The sequence below is a fragment of the Hordeum vulgare genome, chromosome 3H (assembly GCF_904849725.1).
Source record: "Hordeum vulgare subsp. vulgare chromosome 3H, MorexV3_pseudomolecules_assembly, whole genome shotgun sequence".
Taxonomy (NCBI): Eukaryota; Viridiplantae; Streptophyta; class Magnoliopsida; order Poales; family Poaceae; genus Hordeum; species Hordeum vulgare.
This window is the reverse complement of record NC_058520.1, coordinates 351,870,320-351,892,712: the sequence shown is the minus strand read 5'-3', so window position 1 is coordinate 351,892,712 and position 22,393 is coordinate 351,870,320.

The window sequence follows — 22,393 nt, the reverse complement described above, 5'->3', positions numbered from 1 at the left end:
TCGATTGCTGCATTGGATGCGCGCGAGCGCGTGCTTCCCCTAGAGTACCTTCGCGTGCAAAACCGTTGCCCGTAGTTGAAACCCGAGCATCTATGGCATGCCACCACCATGGTTTGTGGGCGTGGGCGGCTAAACGCCGGTGATGACGTGGCCTTTTTAGTTTAGGGATAATGACCACATAATTAACCCCACTCAGTCACTAACGTTGGACCAAGTCGCCCCTAACTATCCATGTTTAGTTTAATTAAACTAGATCAGGTGTTCTGTTGATGACAGGCGGGTCCCACAGTCAGGTTTGATCAGAACCTGTCTCCTTTGACCAGTTGAAATCATGATGATGTAAGGGTGATGCAGTTATTAATTTCTGGTTTTAAACTATTCTCGAAATTCCAGAAAATGTATAAAACTTCTAAAAATCATAGAAATTCAACCGCAACTCCAATGAAAATGAATTGTATATGAAAAATTATCAGAAAAATGCAGGTAATTTGTTTATGCCATGTTTATGTATGTTTCAGTAAGTTCAGATCACCAAGTAGAACATTTCATGATTAGGACCAATTTGATAAATAGTTTGTAGTTAAAATTTGATGTCTATTTGAATTCTACTTCAATTAAAATGACCAAATATTGATTTAGATGAATTTAGTACCTTAACATGTCGTATCATACATCATCTTTGCTACATTGCATTCAATGTGTTCTTTTCCTGTTCTGTCGGTGTTGCTCCTCCTCGGTAGACGATGGTCCCGACGATGTGACCATTGACATTAATGAAGAGAAGTACTATCTTCAGAACTGTCAAGCAAGCAAACCCCTTCAAGCATACTGATATAAACCCACTCTCTCGCTCTTGCCCTCTTTTACTGCATGAGGACAATCACGATTCAACTGTTACATGTTCTCGGTAGTTGAACCCGTTCCTTTGCATGACCTGTCATAGTAAATAGTTGAAACCACTTAGCATGAGTAGCAATCGCTTGAGCCTTGTTGTGCTTCCTCATCCATGCTTTCTTACTATGGCTGCTATGCTTAGGGTCGTGTCAGGCCCGATCCATCTGGATGATGAATCAGAATGGTTATGATCTAGTACTACCGTGTTAGAGTTAAGTGTGTGAACATGATTTGGTAAAGGTAGCGATGAGAGGCCATGTAGGAGTACCTGGCGGGTTGTCTCATTGGGACCATCTTTAAGAACTAAGTTTTGTGTATGTTATCCAAGACAAGATACTACCACACATTGGGCTCCGGTAATTCGACCCCTCTTGGCCCATTAGTCGCCTAGATCTATGTCCAGGAGTTGCAACTAGTTTTTGGTGTTTGTAGGAAAAGTGTTGGTGGCCGTGTTTAGCTCTGCTCGACGGGGTAGGCTTCAGTGCAGTAGATACACAATGGCATGGTGTACCAAGTGACGCCCAGATTGTGGGCTTGTGGAACCCTGCGCACATCGTTTGAGGCCGTTGAAGAAACTTTGGCCGGACTTCCTTGTGGGTTCTGTCTCAAATAGGTGATAAAACTGGACTAAGGTTTGTGTGGTTAACGGTTGTGGCTGACACCCATGCCCATGGTTCTGCTTGAAGGTTGCTGAGATGCATGACATCCATATGGTGATAAGTGGTGAGAGCATGTGTGAAGAAGTATTCCTCTACAGGGTGAATTAATCTGTTAAAATTGGCGCGTCCTCGAATATGGACAACTTCGAAACATTACATAGTACATAGACAACTTGAAATGGATACTCTAAAACATGCAAGTTAAGTGTGAGTGCTATGGATGGCCTTCACCTAGGAAGACGGGAGTGGATCCATAGTGGTGTATTGATTTGGTGAATATGTGGACTCGTGTGTGCTACCCCACCTCAAAGAAAGTGTTCATGATCGTAGTACAAGTTAGCCAAGAGTCCAAGCTGAATTGCTGCAATTAAACTCCACAACCCCTTTGTTGACAATGATACATATGTAGATAGTTGTGATGTAACTGTTGTTAAGTACCTTTTTACTCATGGTTGCTTAATGATGTTTTTGCAGAGGAGACCTTAGTCTCACTAAAGGTTACTAAGCGATGAGTTTGACGTTCACCAGCATAGCTTGGGAATCCGAGGCAAAGTTCTAGCTCCTTTGATAGGGTCGTTGTTGATTTTCTGGCTCCTCCAACCACTTTTAGTAGATGTATGTACTCAAACATGTTGTGTTTCCGCTTGATGCATGTATGACTTGAGTGGTGGGTGATGTGACCCATGTTTGTAATATCATACTGTGTTGGCTCTTATGAGTCTTTAATAAATGCTTGAGTCATAGAGTTGTGTTGTGATGCCATGTTGTATCTACACGTATCATGCATATTGTCTGTATGATTTAAAATCCATTGGTATGTGTGGGATTCGACACCTAGTTGTATGCTTATGACTTAGGATCAGGGTCCGCCATGGAGTTTACCGTGCGTGAGGCCGCAAAGTGATGTGATGTGTTACAGGCAGGGTTCTTATGACCTAGGATCGGGGTCCCGACACCTACATATAGAGTATTAAGTTCCTGAAGAACAGAGTAACGCATTAAGTAAGATGACATGATGTAGTGGGATAAACTCAGGCAATATGATGAAAAACCAATCTTTTTATCCTCGATGGCGACAATACAATACGTGCCTCGCTACCCCTACTATGTCACTGGGTGAGAACACCGCAAGATTGAACCCAAAACTAAGCACTTCCCCATTGCAAGAATTACCAATCTAGTTGGCCAAACCAAACCAATAACTCTAAGAGACTTTCTAAGATATGAAATCATGCAAATAAGAATTCAGAAGAGATTCAAATAATATTATTCATAGATAATCTGAAATAAACTCACAATTCATCAGATCTCGACAAACACACCGCAAAAGAGTATTACATCGAATAGATCTCCATGAAGATCATGAAGAAGATGGTATTGAAGATCAAAGAGAGAGAACAAGCCATCTAGCTACTAGATATGGACCCGTAGGTCCGTGGTGAACTACTCACGCATCATCGGAGGGGCAATCGAGTTGATGTAGATGCCCTCCATGATCAATTCCCTCTCCGACGGATTACCGGAAAAGACTCCCAGATTGGATCTCACGGGAACAGAGGCTCTCAGGGGCACAAAATTATTTTCTTGGCACTTTTTAGTGATGCGGGAATATTTTTGAATTTATAGGCCAAAGAATAGGGTTAGGAGGCCTACGGGGGACCCAAAAGCCAGGGGGCGCCCCCCTATGGTGTGCCCTATAGGCTTGTGGACTCCCAGCAGGTGCTCTTCCCCCTACTCCAAGTCTTCTGGGTTTCTTCTGGTCCAAGAAAAATCGTTCTGGAGTTTTTATTCCGTTTGGACTCCATTTAATATTCGTTATCTGCAATACTCAATAACATAGAAAAATAGAAACTGGCACTAGTCTCTAGATTAATAGGTTAGTCCCAAAATTAATATAAAACAACATATTAATGCATGTAAAACATCCAAAACAGATAATATAATAGAATGGAACAATTAAAAATTATAGGTACCTTGGAGATGTATTAAGCATCCCCAAGCTTAATTCCTGCTCGCCTTCGAGTAGGTAAATGATAAAAACAGAATTTTTGATGTGGAATGCTACCTAACATATTTACCCATGTATTATTCTTTATTGTGTCATGAATATTCAGATCCATAAGACTCAAAACAAAAGTCTAATATTGACATAAAAACAATAATACTTCAAGCATACTAATAAGGCAATTGCTTCCTTTCAAAATAACATGGTCTTAGAAAGTTATCCCTACAAAATCATATAGTCTGACTATGCCCCATCTTCACCACATAAAGTATCTAAATCATGCACAACCCCGATGAAAATCAAGCAATTGTTTCACACTTTTTATGTTCTCAAACCTTTTCAACTCTCACGGAACACATGAGCGTGAGCCATCGATATAGCACTATGGTGGAATAGAGTAAGGTGGAGGTTGCAAAAAAAGGAGAAGATAGTCTCAAATCAACTAGGCATATCAACAGGCTATGGAGATGCCCATCAATAGATATCAATGTGAGTGAGTAGGGATTGCCATGCAACAAATGCACTAGAGTTGTAAGTGTATGAAAGATCAAAAAAGGAAACTAAGTGGTTGTGCAAAAGATGTAATTCCACTAGTTATATGAAAGTGACAAAATAAGAGATTCTCTATGAAGAACATTGTGCAACTTTTAAGCACAAGTGTGGAAAAAGATAGTAGCATTGCCCCTTCTCTCTTTCTCTCATTTTTTTTTCTTTTTCTCTTTTTTTGGTGGGCTTCTTTGGCCTTTTTTATGGGCTTCGCTGGCCTTTTTTATTTTTTGTAAAGTATGGAGACTCATCCCAACATGTGAGGGAATCATAGCTTCCATCATTCTTTTCTCACACGGGACAATGCTCTAATAATGCAAATCATCACACTTTTATTTACTTACAACTCAAAGATTACAACTCGATATGTAGGTATGCAACATGGAAGTGATGGTGTGTGTCATAAAAACGGGACGGTGGTGTTGCATGGCAATATATGTGGGAATGGCTATGAAAATGCCATAATAGGTAGATATGCTGGCTGTGTTTGAGGAAAATATATGGTGTTTGTTGTGAGGAAAATATATGGTGTCTGTTTTGAGGAAGGTGGGTTTAATGTACTGGCGAAAATTGCGCGGTACTAGAGAGGCTAGCAAAGGTGGAAGGGTGAGAGTGCGTATAACCCACGAACTCAACATTAGTCATAAAGAACTCACATACTTATTGCAAAAGCCTATTATTTATTGAAGCAAAGTATTATATGCATAACCCTAGGGGAAGGGTTGGTAGGAGTTAACCATCGCGCGATCCCGACCTCCACACAATGGTTGACAATCATTAAACAAATGATGCTGCGACTTCATCATACAATGGTTCACCATACGTGCATGCCACGGGAACCACAAGCTTTGACACAAGTATTTCTTCTACTTCATAATTACATACTAGCATGACACTCATATTACCATCTTCATATCTCAAAACTATATGCAAGGTATCAGACTTCTCATCATATTCAATGCACTTAATATGGAAGTTTTTATTATATCCCTCTTGGATGCCCATTATATTAGGAATAAATTCATAACCTAAACCAATTACCATGTTGTTTAAAGAACTCTCAAAATAGTATAAGTGAGGTATGATAGTTTAATAATTTTCATAAAACACCACACCGCCATGCTCTAAAAGAGATAAGTGAAGCACTAGAGCAACATTGCCTAGCTCAAAAGATATAAGTGAAGCACAAAGAGTATTCTAATAAATTCATGATTCAGTGTGTCTCTCTCAAAAGATGTGTGCTGCAAGGATGATTGTGGAAAACTAAAAAGTAAAGACTCGTATCATACAAGACGCGCCAAGAAAAACACATATCATGTGGTCAATAAAAATATAGCCTCAAGTAAATTTACCGATGGATTGAAGGCGAAAGAGGGGATGCCTTTCGGGGCATCCCCAGGCTTATGAACTTTGGTATCCTTGAATATGTCTTGGGGTGCTTTGAGCATCCCCAAGCTTAGGCCCTTGCCACTCCATATTCTGTAGTCCATCAAATCTTTACCCGAAACATGAAAACATCACAACACAAAACTCAAGAGAAAACTCATGAGATCCGTTACTATAAGAAAAATAAATCACCACTTTAGGTACTGTTGTGAACTCATTCTTTATTTATATTGACATAATATTTAATATATTCCAACTTTTCCGTGGTTCATACCCACCGATAATACCCATGGATTCATCAAAATAAGCAAACAACACAAAGAAAATAGAATCTGTCAAAAACAGAACAATCTGTAGCAATCTGTTTACTTCGAATACTTTTGTAACTCCAAAAATTCTGAAATATTAGGAAAACATGGCAATTTGTAAAGGAATATTGTGTAAAATATTCCGATCACAACCAAGTTCCAGTGAATATACAAAATTCTTGGACTGAGACAGAAAGTTTTTGTTTTTCAGCAAAATCAACTTTTAAACACCATAGACCATCCCAAAGGTCTTACTTGGCTCAAACATTAATTGAAACGAGACAACACAACTATTACAGAGGTAATAATGTGTGCAGCACTCAAAAAAAATAAGCAAATACAAAAGCATAAAATAAAATTGGGTTGCCTCCCAACAAGCTATGTCGTTTTATGCCCCTAGCTAGGCATGATGATTTTAATGATGCTCTCACGGAAGACAAGAATTGAAGCACAAAGAGAGCATCATATAGCATGTGAAAATCACATTTAAGTCTAACATATTTCCTATGCATAGGAACTTTATAAGGAAATATATTATCAATGTAAGAAAAAACTAGCATATGCAAGGGAGAAGAATAAAGCCTTCACAATCTCAACATAACGAGAGATAAATTAGTAACATGAAAAATTCTAGGAACATATTTTCCTCTCTCATAATAATTGCATGTAAGATCATACTCAAATTCAACAATATAGCTATCATATACAATTTTCTCTTGATGATCTACACGCATGCAAAGTTGACACTCTTCCAAAATAGTGGGATTATTATCAAATAAAGTCATGACCTCTCCAAACCCACTTCTATAAAAAAAACATAAGATAGAACATTCTCCAAATATGTGGGATCTAAAGTTGACACTCTTCCAAACCCACTTTCATTATTATTGCAAACACTATTATCGAGATGACATTCAACATGAGGCTTAAATAAATTTTCTAGATCATAAGAAGAATCACCCCAATCGTGATCATTACAATAAGTAGTGGACATAGAAAAATTAGCATTCCCAAGCTTGGGGTTTTGTATATTATTGGCACAATTGACATTAATAGAATTTATAGTAAAATCATTGCAATCATGCTTTTTAATCAAGGAGCTATCATGAATCACTTTATAAATTTCTTTTTTCAACACTTCATCAAAAATTTCAGATTCATGATATTCAAACAAAACTTCATAGAGATAATCTAGTGTACTCAACTCACTAGCAATTGGTTCATCATAATTTGGCCTTTGGAAAAGATTAGAAAGTGGATGAGGATCCATATTAATAGATTTTTAGAAATCAAAGATGCAAGCAAATAGAAGGCACATGGTAACAGAAGTTGACAAAAGTAGATAAGGCGAGAAAAAGGCGAATAGAACAGCAAATTGGTGAAGTGGGAAAGAGGAAAACGAGAGGCAAATGGCAAATAAAGTAAATGCAAGAGATGAGTTTGTTATGGGTACTTGGTAGGCTTGATCTTGCAATGTATCCTCCTCGGCAACGGCACCATAAATCCTTCTTGCTACCTCTTGAGCTTGTGTTGGTTTTCCCTTGAAGAGGAAAGGGTGATGTAGCGAAGTAGATAAGTATTTCCCTCAGTTTATTGAGAACCAATGTATCAAGCAATTAGGATGAACAAGCAAGGCCCGAATCGTAGTACCTACACAAATAATCAAACTCTTGCACCCAATGCTAGAAAGGGGTTGTCAATCCCTTCAGGGTTATTTGCAAGGATGAGATCTGATGGAGATGATATAAAATATTACGGAAACAAAAGTAAAAAAATTGCAGGAAGATATTTTTGGTATTTTTGGTTTATAAATCTGAAAGTATAAGATGGAAAATAGACTCGGGGCCATAGGTTGCACTAGAGGCTTCTCTCATAAAGGAAAATAATATGGTGGGTGAATAAATTACAGTCGAGCAATTGATAGAAAAGCGAATAATTATGAAGATATTGAAGGCAATTATTATGCATATATGCATCATGTCCGTGTCAAGTAGACCGAAATGATTCTCCATCTACCACTATTACTCCACACATTGACCGAATCATGCCTGCATCGAGGGTATTAAGTTCATGAAGAACAGCGTAACGCATTAAGTAAGATGACATGATGTAGAGGGATAAACTCAAGCAATATGATGAAAACCCCATCTTTTTATCCTCGATGGAAACAATACAATACGTGCCTCGCTACCCCTACTATGTCACTAGGTGAGGACACCGCAAGATTGCACCCAAAACTAAGCACTTCTCACACTGCAAGAATACCAATCTAGTTGGACAAACCAAACTAATAACTCGAAGAGACTTGCTAAGATATGAAATCAAGCATATAAGAATTCAGAGGAGATTCAAATAATATTCGTAGATGATCTAAACATAAACTCACAATTCATCGGAGCTCGACAAACACACCACAAAAGAGTAATACATCGAATAGGTCTCCATGAAGATCATGAAGAACATGGTATTGAAGATCAAATAGAAAGAAGAAGCCATCTAGATACTATCTATGGACCCGTAGGTCTGTTGTGAACTACTCACGCATCATTGGAGGAGCAATGGAGTTGATGTAGATGCCCTCCATGATCGATTCGCTCTCCGACAGGTTACCGGAAAAGGCTCCCAGTTTGGATATCACGGGAACAGAGGCTCCTGGCAACGGAAAAGTATTTTTGTGGCTCTTTTTAGCGATGGGGGATATTTGGGAATTTAGAGTTTGAAGAATAGGGTTAGGAGGTATGCAGGGGACCCACAAGCCAGGGGGCCCGGCCGCCCCTAGGGCGCGCCCTGCAGGCTTGTGGCCTCCTGGCACCTGCCCTAATCCCTACTCCAGTCTTCTAGGTTTCTTCTGGTCCAAAAAAATTATTCCAGAGATTTCATTTTGTTTGGACTCCGTTTAATATTCCTTATCTCCAATACTCAAAAACATGGAAAAAATAGAAACTCGCACTATGCTCTAGATTAATAGGTGAATATAAAAAATAATATAAAATAGCATATTAATGCATATAAAGCATTCAAAACAAATAATATAATAGCACGGAACAATCAAAAATTATAGATACGTTGGAGATGTATCAATTCCTTAGATGCAAGTAACATCAATTAGCAAGAACTTCAAGACTCTACTTTTTGCTTTATGTGAGAAATCACATTTCAGTCAATAGGAAATCCAGTACTATTAAAAGGGGATTAGGTATCTATGATCACGTGGTTGATCAAAGTGCTTAGAGATTTGCCGCCAAAATCTCAACAATTCTCCCACTAAACATTTTCTCCAAAACCTAAATTATCCGATTTGCTGCCACCAATATATCCTATTTCGGCTCAGCCTAGTTTTCCTTTGAGAGAACCCAAGATAAACCATAGAAAGTCGGTACAACCAAGTTTTGCTTCGGTATAGACGGAAACCAGTGAACACCATCTTCCTAGGCCAACCAAATTGAAGTCACTGAGTTGCTTGGTATCGATCTCACCGAAACGCAAAAACTTATGGCGTTTTGCACTTGTCAATGCAACTCCGTTTTCACTTTGGTTGCACCAAGTTGGGCAATAACATTGTAACATTTTAATTTTTGGAGATGGCTATTTATACCCCTTCACCTCCCTCTTATTCTTAGTGAGAGCACTCAGAACAAGCACACAATTCTACCATTCATTTTCTGAGAGACAACCACCTACTCATGTGTTGAGATCAAGATCTTCCACTCCAACCAAATGAATCTTGATTTCTATCCTCCCGAAGTTTTGTTCCACCCAATCAATCTCTTCTACCAAGACAAATTCTATGAGAGAGTGATTGAGTGTTCAAGAGAATGTCTTTTGAAGCACTAGAGTAAGGATTTCATCATCCATACCACATCTATTACCTTTGTGAGAGTGGTGTCTCCAAGATTGATTAGGTGTCACCTGAGAGCTTCCAAATCATGTGGAGTTCAACTAAGAAGTTTGGAAGAGCAAGGAGATCACCTACATTGCGAAGATCTACCCCGAGTGAGGCTAGTCATTCGTGGACGTAAACCATGGTTGAATACACAAGTTTACGTATTCATGGACCCCTTATGGGTGGAGCCATCCATAGACCCGCGTAGCCGTTACCCTCCATGGGTTGAAGTCCCCATTAATGTGGACGTACGATAGCACCACCTATTGGAACCACACCAAAAATCTTTGTGAATTCATTGTGTTTTATCTTCCAATCCCTACGCTGTACATACACTTGTATGTTTTTACTATCTCCTACTATAATCATAGGTTTGCATCTGTAGGGTGTGCTAGACTTGGTAAAATTGCTAAAACTTTCCAATAAATAAAATTGGGAAAATGTTAAGTTTTTATTTGGTCAAGTATTCTAATCACCCCCACCCCTCGAGACATACATTGGATCTTATAGTGGCATGACAACTTTGGTCTCCATTGCATTGGTTTCACAACATAGGAGAGTATGGTGTCTAGTGAGAGAAATTACCACCGTAGAGGTCCAAGTTTTGATTGTACGAACTTTGCTAGTTGGAAGAATAAAATTAAAATGCATATTCTTGGTCATAACCCCACCGTTTGCGCTGTTGTCTGTGTTGGCTTGCAATGTGAATTCTTTGGTGATGGAAAGGAACCGGATCATGAAGCGACAACACAAAAATTGAAGATGTTGCAATACAACGCTCAAGCCTACGACATCCTATTCAACCGCCTATACCGTGAAGAGTCAACAAGATAAGCTGTCTTGAGAATGCAAAAGGAAATTTGGGATACTTTAGTTGATTTGCACGAAGGAACATAATTCTTCAAGGAATCTAAGTGGATGTATTTCAAAGTCAACTTCGCGGAAATGTAATCTAGGATCGCTCTCATCACAAATGAGATTGCCTACTTAGAACGTGCAAACATGAACACAAATTCATCATCAAGAAGATCCCAGGATCCTTGATCCAAATGATGCCAAACTACAAAGAACTTAAGCCTGCAGAAGTCATTGGTAGGATTGCGGCTCATGAGATGTCACTCAAGGACAAAGAAGAGCTTCAGAACAAGTCAACCGGTGCTTACAAAGCCACAAGTGATACTCCCCCAACTTCAAGTGACAACCTTGTTACCAATGAACAGATAAGCCTCGTGGTCATGAAATTCAACAAGTTCAACAAGAATAGAGGCAAAGAGAGAAGCTCAAACTCAAGATATGAAGAAAAGTGTTCTTCTAGTCATGATCGAAATTGATATAGTTGTGGAAGATCTGGACACTTTTCTAATCAGTGCACGCTACCCTCAAAGAGCAGGGAAGAGTCACCTAGAAGAAGAAGGTTAGAAGATGAGTCACCTCGAAGATATACAAAGAGTAGAGAAGCCCATTATGAACGAAGACCTTCTCTGAGAAGCAAGGACTCAGAGGAGAAGAACAAGTACACCAATAGCTACAGAAGAAGAAGACATCAAGCTCAAGTTTGTGAATGGGTTTCTGGCTCCGAATCAGATAACCAATTTGAGAGAAGTTACGACTCCAACTCCGACTATAGTCAAGATGAAGGTATTGCCGGACTAGCACTTACTTCCTCTAACTCCTATGATTTATTTGATTCACTAAAAGAAAGGATTGGAAGTTACTTCATGGCTAAAGGCCCAAAGGTATCACAACCTGAATACATTAACTTTAATAGATATGAGGATGACTTACTAGTTGATGATAACTTGCTATTTGATAAAACTTGTAATGTTAGTCAAAATAAACTTGACAATAATCATGCTAGTCAAGATAAATCATGTGACAATGATAAGAAGGAGATTCAGCGCTTAACTAAAGAACTAAACACTCTTAAGTTATCTCATGAATCTACTCAAGAAGATCATAGAGAGCTTCCAAGAACTCGTGAGAAGCTACGCTTAGAGAAGCTAAATTTGTAGAAATACAATGAGTTTATTGAACCTATCATTCACGATATTTGAAATAAGAGTTCTTATTACCATTCAGAGGATTCCTCTTGTCTATTTTTCCAAAAGTCAAATATAATTAAACTAGTAACAAAGGGAAGAAAGGTTCTTAATCTAGTAAGAACAATAAAAATGTTAAACCTAAAGATGTTGCTTCTAGTAGTTCTATTAATTCCACTAATGATTCTCTTAGACAAGTTAAACTTGAGAAAGAAAATGATTTATTGAAAGGAAATATAGAGAAAGGTGTCTACAAGAGTCTTCCTAGAAGTAAGAAATTCGAGGAAATTGTACGTAAGCAAGGATGGCATCGGAAGAACCAAGATATTGATTTTGAACGTAAGTTCGAAGCCAATGAAGTTTAATGGGAAGAAGATCAATAACCCAAGGCGATGTTTGTTCCCCAAAAGGAGAAGTATGATACTACTCTATCTAAGGGAGCACAAGCTTAAGATGATCTTCCACCACAAGACAACAACCTCAAAGGTAAGGACAAACTTCAAGAGGAGACCTCATTTGAGGGAGAACCTCAAGCCATCACAACTGCATGAAGGTCGTAAGACAACACGTGTATCAGAGACCCTTTGACGAAATTGTTTGCGATGTACATCATAGCGTGTGCGATGTAACATAACAAAAAAGCGTGTGTGATGTCTTAACATCACACACATTTCAAAAAAAATTGTGCGTGATGTCGTGCAAACAGGTTTTTCAAAAATTGTGTGTGATATGTTGTCTACTATTGCACAGGGTTTGAAAAAACGTAAATGTGTGTGATACTTTGCACACAGTTCATAAAAATCATGTGTGTGTGATTTTATATAGCATTGTACACACTTATTATAATACAACAATGTGTGATGCCATGGATAGAGTTTTGGCAAAAAGTGTGTGTGTGATTTAGCATATCATTGCACACAGTGTTAAAAATGTAAACGTGAGTGATGACTTGCACATGTTGTTAGCATGCAATGTGTGTGTGATGTAGTGTGTCATCGCACACACTTTCAAAAAATGGAACTATGTGCGACGCCAGGAATTATAGTTTTTAAAGAATAATGGTTTTCGTGATATGTTTGAAGGCGAATTGACATTTTCCTTCATCGTTTGACATTGATTTTTTCTACATTTAACATACTATATAGAATCCTCCAAGTTAAAATTTGGCGTTTCCAGAGCTCATTTGCTATATTTGAGTCATTCACTGCATTTCCATTCATTTAATGGATATAATTCAAATTTGAACTACGAGTGCATGAACCGGTATGCAAAAGTGATTTGAAAAATAATATGTAGGGTATTGAGTATATTTGTATGCATCATACAATAAATGAATATAAATTTATAAGACAAATGTAGCAAGATTAACACAGAACATGGAGTTTATAGGACTCATATTTTCCTTTGTCCTTTGACCTTCAATTTTATCCTACAGTTAAGGTACACCATGGAATATGAACTTATATTTTGCACTTCTCAAAGCTCATTTGCTATATTAGAGTCATTAACAACATTTCTAGTTATTTAACAGATACATTCGAATTTTAACTACAAGTGCAGAAAATAGTATGAAAATTATTTTGAAAAAACATATTTACGGTAGTGAGTTCATGTGTATGTCTCAAACAGGAAAAAAAATATATAATTCAAATATCTATGTGGCAGGAATCAACCGTGAACATGAATTTTATTGGTATTTTAATTCTAGAAAATCTAAATGATGGCTAATAGATATGAAAGATGACATGGTGATATGACCCCAATGTACTATAGTAAAAATTTAGATGGTTTTCACAGTTTTTTTGATGGTGTAAGGGCAAAAATCAAATGGCAAGAAAGCACAAATGTGTGTACCGGATTCTTATAGATGAAGAGATTGAAGCCTGGGATCGATGACAGGCCATAAATCCATCCGTCCACGCTCCACACCCAAGAAAAATATCTTGCCTTATCTCTTCACTACGCACTCTGCCCCATCCATATGTATATCAAGATAGCATCAATCCAACCTCCTGTAGGACCATGTCATGGATGGCGGGGCGGACGACGCCTGCTCCACGCTCCAACTAGGACCAGGACACGGAGGGACAGGGAGCGCCCGGCATCGGGCGGTCGTGCGTGAAGCAGGGGCCCTGGACGCCATAAGGCTCGTCGTCAGGCGTAGATGTGAGCACGAGATCGAAGCAGTCATCTAGCTATGAGATCTCTATTCGGTGGCAAAACTACATCAATGGGTTTTGCATCACAGGAAGTAGTGTCTTGCACACACAGTTCGTGGCCATGTAACCTAGCTTCTCGCGTGTCTCTTTCCAAGAATCCATCCACCAGGTCAGCTGCTAGCTAGTTTTCCAGATAGCAATCGTCTTTTTTGTGTCTAAGTATGATGTCTCTCGTCGTATTATTGATTCTTGATTGTTCTCATCCAAGTAATCACAAAATATCTCTTGTGTAGTCCTAAACTTTCTCTTGCAATCCTTTTTGAGAAAAAATATGCATAACTACTATATCAACTAATTTCATGCAGGATACTTGAGTATGTAATATGAACAACTGATAAAAATATAAATAAAATTCAAAAAAATCAAATTTTATTTTACATGGTAGATAATTGAGTGCATGAGGTATGCTCCAAATTTCAGCTCATTTCGGCATATGAGTAGGTGTGAGGAATTTTTACAGAGGAAATTTTAATGCTAGACCATACCCGAGTAATTCCTCCAATAAGTGTGGTAATATTTATGGAAATTCTTCTATAAAAAATAATAGTTGTCAAAATATTTTTAATACTAAGGTAGAAGAAAATTTGCATAAGGTTGATGATATGGCAAGGAACATGGATAGAATTCCTCTTGATGTGGAAACTCTTAAAAATAAAAAAATCCACAAAAGCATGATATCAATGAGTCCAATAAGTCCATCCAAATATCTTTTAGTGAAAGTAGGGACAAGATTGCTAGGTTGAGAGCTAAGCGAGAATTCTTAGAAAATGATATTCCACCCGTTTTTACCGTAATCATGATGAAGATCTTAAAATGAGTAGTACTTCTCCCATTGAATCTTTGTTTACTAATCTAAAAAATATATGATAAAGGGAGTGGAGTTGAGTCAAGTTTAGCTAGAAGGCATCCCCTTTCTTTGGAGGGTGATTATTCTAGTGATAAAAATGAAAAACAATTGTTTGGAGAGGTCAAAACTTGAACTAGTGATGTGCCCACTATGTTGGATTACAAGAACTTCAAATATGAGACTGGTTCTCTGGTAGAATGTATTTCCTTGCTGCAATTCATTATTAGCTCACCCAATCCTATAAAAAAAATAAAGCTCTTACAAAACATATAGTAGAAGCGATGATAAAAGCTTATCATAAGAAACTTGAGCTAGAAGTTTCTACAACTAGAAATTGACATGATGAATGAGAATCTACAATCAAAATAAAGCTTAAAGAGTATGAATGCAATGCTTTCTGTGACCTTGGTGCTAGTGTTTCAACTATACCTAAATCTCTTTGTGATGTGCTTGGTCTCACCGATATAAAATATTGTTCCCTTCACTTGCATCTTGCGCATTCTACAATTAATAAACCTTTGGGTAGAATAACTGATGTGCTTATCCTTGATAACAGAAATTATGTGCATGTAGATTTCATCTTGCGCATTCTACAATTAATAAACCAATAATACTTGGAAGACCTTTCTTACGAACTATAGGTACCATTATTGATATGGAAGAGGGAAACATAAGATTCCAATTCCCATTAAAGAAAGGGATGGAACACTTCCCTTGGAAGAGAATCTAACCACCTTATGAATATTTAATGAGGGATACTGATGGGTTTACTGTCAAAGATGGCAATACCTTAAACTATGCATTATGCCCAGCGAGGGGCATAAAACGATAGCGCTTGTTGGGAGGCAACCCGATAGTTATATTATTTTTCTTGTTCCACTATATATTTGTGTGAGTTAACATGATTATTTATACTGTAATTATTGTGTTTTTATTGATAAATTATATTTTTTGCCAAGTAAAGCCTTCGGGATGATTTAAATCATAAATAGAATTGATGATGTAAAATAACAGAAACTTTTACGTCTAGTGCAGAATTTCTATGATTTTACTCGAACGTATTTTTGATCTGAATGTTTTAAAGAATACTGGTATATAATTTCCTCAGGTTGCCCCAATTTTTCAGAATTCTTTTATGTACAGAAGTATGGTGTCTTTATTGATCACTACGGATTGCTCTGTTTTATACAAATTCTGTTTTTTTGCTTGCATAGCGTACTGGTTTTGATGATGCTATGGATTATATCGCAGAGTATAAGTCATGGGGAAGTTAGAATATAGTACCTTATGCAATAATAAAATATTATTCAATGTATAAAAATATAAAAGTTTACGGTTTGCATAACATACTAATGGATCTCACGAGTTTTCCGTTGAGTTTTGTGTGCTTAAGTTTTCAAGTTTTGGGTGTTATCACGATGGATAAAGGAATAAGGAGCAGCAAAGATCCTAAGCTTGGAGATTCCCAAGGCACCCCCAGTCAAATTCTAGGAAGACGGAAGTCTCAAAGCTTGGGGATGCCCCGGAAGTCATCCCCTCTTTTGTCTCAAACCATTGGTATGTCACTTGGAGCTACATTTTTATCATCACATGATATGCATTTGGCTTGGAGCGTCGTGTGTTTTAGTTTGATTTTGTTTTAGTTTTCCACAGTCATTGTTTGTTGTACATGACCACTTCAGAGCGACAAATGTTCACCATGATTTGTTAGAATAGTTTACGTGGTTCACTCATATCTTTTCAGCTAAGCAGTTGCTCTCGTGCTTCACTTATATCTTTTAGAGCATGGTGGCGTATAGATTGTATAGAAATAATTGCACACTCATTCTTCATTTAGTTTGTTTTATAGTTAATAAATAGTTATGATAATTTGCATTTGTTATAAGACTAGTCCAAAAATAGTTGGTATTCAAGTAGTGCATAATGAAAACCTTCATGTAGCACATAAAAGAGAAATTGTGGGTTAATGATATTAACATGTTAATATGAAAGGGCATGAGTGCATGGTTAATGGTTAGTAGAAATATTGATAGTTAAAGGGTATTAATTTGTTGTTTATCTAAATATTGTTTATGGCTTGGTGATGATGTGTGATGATTCCTATTCCTCGCTGATATCCTAGTGTTGTTTAGGTCGGGGGTGCACGATGGTTAACTCCTACCAACCTGCTCCCTAATGGCATGCGAGTAGTACTTTTGTCACATCCCTGATCCCCATTAGGGTTTAGCAAGCTTGAGCTCATGTTTTTCTTCCATTGCATCTTAAGAATTTGAATTGCACTCAAGGAAGGAAATGAAATCCAAAGCAAAGTAAAGAAAACAAAAGCAAAACCCTAGCCACGCCTTATTCAAAAACAATTCAACAAGTGCCAAATCAATGAACCCAAAATGGCCATTAGAAAAGTTCATCTTTTCTGATATTTGTTGAAAACAAGATATCAGAGATGAAACATATTTTCAAAATACTTTTGGCATTTTAAATTTAAGTTAAAAAATACTGAAATCAATTATATATTTGATTTCAAATATTTCAAAGTTTCCAAAAATGTTGAAAACTTTATACGTGGTTGGAAATATTCCAACTAACACTCCAGTATCATTCAAACTATTTTAGGAATAGTTTGGAGCAAAAAATAAAACAAAACAAAGTCAGTAAGTAAATAAGAGAAACAGAAATGAAAGAAATAATAAAAAACTATCTAACACTTACCTGAGGCCAGGCCCACCTTTTCCCTGTCGTCTACCTCGTGGCAGCGAGTAGCAGGAGGTGGCCGCCGCTCGCTCCGGCGCGTCCCCGCACCTGCGTTCTTGCCTGGACCTCCCCGTCGCTCTGGCAAGGAGGATAAGCCTCCCCGCGATCCATTCCCGACCTCATCCTCTCCCCATTCGATCTCTCTCCTATTTTTCCTCCTCGGCCGCCATGACCGTGAGCTCGAGCTCAAGCTAGCCATCGCTCCGGCCGTCCTTCCCCGCCCCTGAGCATGCTATTCGCTCCGCCTCAATGAGCTGGTCGTCCCTGCCAAAGGAGAAGAGCCCCGAGCCCTGCCTCGCCGGATGACCATCGTCTTCTTCCTCGGATCGCCGATGTTCACCACCATTGTTCTCCCTCCACAGGCCGTCCCCGAGCCCGCTTTAGATGCGCTGCACTCCCTGTGAGCTCAGGGTGCCTTCCCCCTCATTTCCCCTCTTGATTTCTAGCTCTAGGCCTAGTTTCACCGAAGCCCGACAAGGACCGCCGCCATAGCTCGTCGCCGGTGGCCCTACGGTGACCGGTTGGTTTATCCGAGGCTTGCAATGGCTCCAGCTCATCGAGTAGATGCTCTAGGAGCCCAGCCCCGCGTGAAATGCCGTGTGTTTCGACGACCTCGACGATGGCCGAGCTTCGGTCGCCCCCAAGCTCGTCGCCGGCGTCGATTTCGGCCACCCCAGCCCCTGGGGTTTGCTCCATCGTGTGCGCCGTCGAGTGGCCGTTCTTCCTGAGGTCTCTGTTGTGCTTTTGGTCATCGAGGATGCGTTTCCGAGCCCCTCCGCCGTCTCTGGTGCTGCCGGAGGCTCACCGCCGGCGAGATCGACCTCGTCGCCGGTGGGTTCTTTCCCCCCTGAGCCTATGACAGGTGGGGCCAGTCCCTGTCTAATTAAGTTTAATAAAAATACAATAACTTATTTAATTAACTTAAACACACACTGACCGGTGGGTCCTACTCTGTTAATTAACTAATAAAGTTAAATCTAAACTAAAAACTAGCCAGAGTCACTGACCAATGGGTCCCACAGGTCAGGTTTGACTTTCAACGACGAGTTGGACCTGCTGATGTCATGTTGATGCAATAACTCATTTTCTGTTTAAAAACAATTCCATAATAAGTCCAACACTTTGGAAATTCATAGAAAATTGAATATAACTCCAAATTTGACAAATATTATATGTAAAAGGATCAGAAATATTCAAGGAATCCAATGGTGCTATTTTCATGCATGAAAAACAAAATTATGAAACAGCATCAGGTCAAATCAATTAAAAGAATTGCTAAATTATAATTCAAATAATATTTTATTTTTTTTTTTTAAATCAAGATCACCCAAAAGGTTCTGTTAGTCATCTCAAACCATGCTACATTGCATTTCATGCATCATTTTGTTGCATATGTTTGATATTGATTGATTGTTGTTATTCCGGTAGGCCCCGCCCCTTCGGATACATGTGCTTATCCAACTAACGGATATCACCCCTCTGCTGAGCAACAAGGCAAGCAACCATTTTGATCATCCCAATAAATCCCATGTTCTCGCTCCTGCTCTTACTTATTGCGTTAGGTTCAAATGCTTTTACCACGTTAATTGAACCCACTTCCTTTGCATGACCAGTCCTTGTCACAGTAAATAGCTGAACCTTGCAACCTAGCATACCTGGTAGATGCTTGAGCAATGATGTGCCTTATCCTGCTATGCATGCTATGCTTAGAGTTGTGTATGTTCTGTCATCTGGGTGATGAACAGGATCGTGAGAATGAGTTCAGTTAGTAAAGGTGGTGTGTTGAACCTGGTTTGGTAAAGGTACCGGTGAAAGGCTATGTAGGAGTACATGGCGGGTTGTTTCATTTGAACCGTCCTTAGGAACTGAGTTCCGTGTATGTAATCCAAGACAAGATACTACCACATGCTGGGACCTGAAATATGACCCCGCTTGCCTTATTAACCGTCTAGTACTCGGTCCAGGAGTTGCAAGTAGTTTCTGGTGTTTATAGTCATGCTGGAGGCCGTGCATGGTGCTGACCTTAGAGGTGGGCTATGATGCGGTAGGCAGTGGCACGGTGTACCAGGTGTTAGCCGGATGGTGGGCTTGGGAACCCTACGTACATCGCATGGGGCCGTGGCGGCAACCTCGGCCGGACTTCCGTGCGAGTTACCCTTAGATAGGTGATAAACCTGGACTAAGTATTAGCTTGGTTAACGGTTGTGGCCGACTCCCTCGCTGGGCTTCCGCTTGAAGGTTGCCGAGGTGCATGACGTGCACATGACGATAAGTGGCGAGAGGGTGTGTGAAGAAGTACACCCCTGCAGGGTTATGATCTATTCAAATAGCCGCGTCTGCGGATATGGACTACTTGGGAACATATGTTGTTAATAGATAACTATAATGGCTACTCATAAAATTGTGAAGATAAGTGTGAGTGTCGTGGATGGCATTTCCGTAGGGTGACGGAATGATTCCATGATGGAGTATTGTTATGGTGTTAGTGGACTCGTGTGCGAGAAATCAAAGTTGTCAAAGTTATTTGAAAATGTAAGTTGTCTAGCCAAGAGTCAAATGTTGGCTTTCTGCATGAAACCCCACAACTCCTTGTTGATACATTGCATGAGTAGATAGATTATCCTAAAGTCTTGCAGAGTACTTTTGTACTCACGTTTGCTTAATAAATTGTTGCAGAGGTTGTTAATGACCCTAATGGAGGGTTCTACCTAGACGTTGACGACGACGAGTAGCTGGTGTCCCAGCTACGATCTGGCCCTAGGTTGGGTCTGTAGATAGTCAGGCCATGTGCCTTTATCTTTCCATCTGTCTGTACTCAGACAGTTTTAATCTTCCGCTGGCTTGTAAGACTTATGTGTATGACTTGTGATGATGGGTTGTGAGACCCCTATCTGTGTAATATTATGTGTGAGTCTCTTCCGAGCCTGCTAAATAAAGTTTGTATGTTTATGGTTATGTTGTGATGCCATCGATGTATCTATACATATCGGTATGCCATGTGTACGTGTGTTGTACTTGATATGTATGGGGTTCGAATACCTAATCGTAAACCTTAGTAGCACTCCTTACGGGGAAATGCCCCTTTGTGATTCCATCGAGCCATGGTAGTTCGCTACTTCTCCGGACACATTGGTTGATCGGCATGTGTTCTTCTTAGCTGTTGTATCTGTCCCTTTCGGAAATGTCACGCGTATGTAATGGAGTCCTTGTAGCTTGCTACGACTCGTCTACATTCGCTGATGACCGACACCTGCTTTGGTAGGTCATGTATGCCTGTCTCTGAACGAAACTGCCGCTTGAGTTTATGACTAGACATGTCGATCCGGGTTCTTTGACATTGGATTGCTAGCCACACAATTGCATCTGCGAGCCAAAAGGCGCAAACGGTCCCGGCTAAGGTAAAGCTGCAGCCGTGGGGATCACCGTGCGTGAGACCGCAAAGAGATGCGATGTGTTACAGGCTGGATTCCTATGGCTTAGGATCGGGGTCCCGACAGTGTTGGTATCAGAGCCTGACTGACTGTAGGATTACTAAGCCAAACTGGTCGAAGTTGAGTCTAGAATTGCTTTAGTTATACATAAGGGAATTGTTTGTGGAACGGAACGTAAGATTCTTGCTTCTCCTCTTTAATTATTCTATTCTGGTCATCCTCGTCTTTTTTGCGGGGATTAAGTATTAGGTTACTTATCTTTCTCTCAGGATCGTGTGTTATTGATAGGTAGGTTCTAGGACAATGAGTTGACAGTTACTTTGAGTTTCCCCTATTTCAAGGAAAAGAAAGTAAGTTTGAATGACCATGGAATTGAACTTGATAGTTGAGTGGTTATGCTATCCTATCTTTGTGGGTTGTCTCAAATTGTTTTTGAGCATTTACAGCCATTATGCCGCCCAATTTTGTCTTCAAAGCTCTAATTCTTGTTGCATTACTCTCTATTTTCAGATGCCTGGCCGTCCTTCCCATCAGGTGGTCCGTCTGACTAGGTGCATTGATGTGCCAGGTCATACGGCCATGCTAGTCAGGATGACGTCAGTAGCCGGTTACCGCTGGTACCCAGAGTACACAGTGGAGGAGCAGTACTGGGATTTTAATCAGAGTCAGTATCTCTGCACTGTTAGGGTATTCCCAGATTACCCTGGAGAGGAGGAGCCGATCCATTGGTCTTATGTATTGGGGGTCACTGTTGACGTGGCAGTGCAAGATGCTGCGTATTCAATGCTGACCATCATGAGGGCCAGACATGCACTGTTGCAGAATTCAGAGTTTCGCTATGTTCCTGCCACTCAGCCAGGAGAAGAAGGATACCTGAGTGAGGTCTACGTTGATACCTCTATGGAGGATCCGCTGCTGCAGTCCACAACTGAGATGCTAGAGAATAGAGACACGGATGCTCGTGCCCTTCGTATGGAGCTCTATGCTACACGTGCGCATCTGTGGACGGTTTTGACACAGCTGGCACCTGTAGTTCAGACAGGGTATGGAGATATGGAGATATTGAACCCTGTTAGGACCCATCTTCCGGCTCATGTTGACTGTCCTGCTATAGGAGGAGTCACCCCTCTTTGGGGACCTCTACTACCACCAGTCAGGCGACCAAGGCCACACCCATGCCATTACGGTTCCCAGGGGTTTCAAGCTCGAGTATTTCCTGATCAGCAGGTTGAGCTCCCAGGTCATGGAGGCAACCTTTATGAGATGTTCTATGCGGATGCCTAAACCCGTGAGTGGAAGGATAGTATGGTAGTAGTTATACTTCCACAGTCATGTGTGTCTTGTGGAGTATGCTTATGTCGAGAGATGAATTCCGGAGGCATAGATAAATAATGTATAGGAAGCTTGGAAGGCCTCTGATGAGTT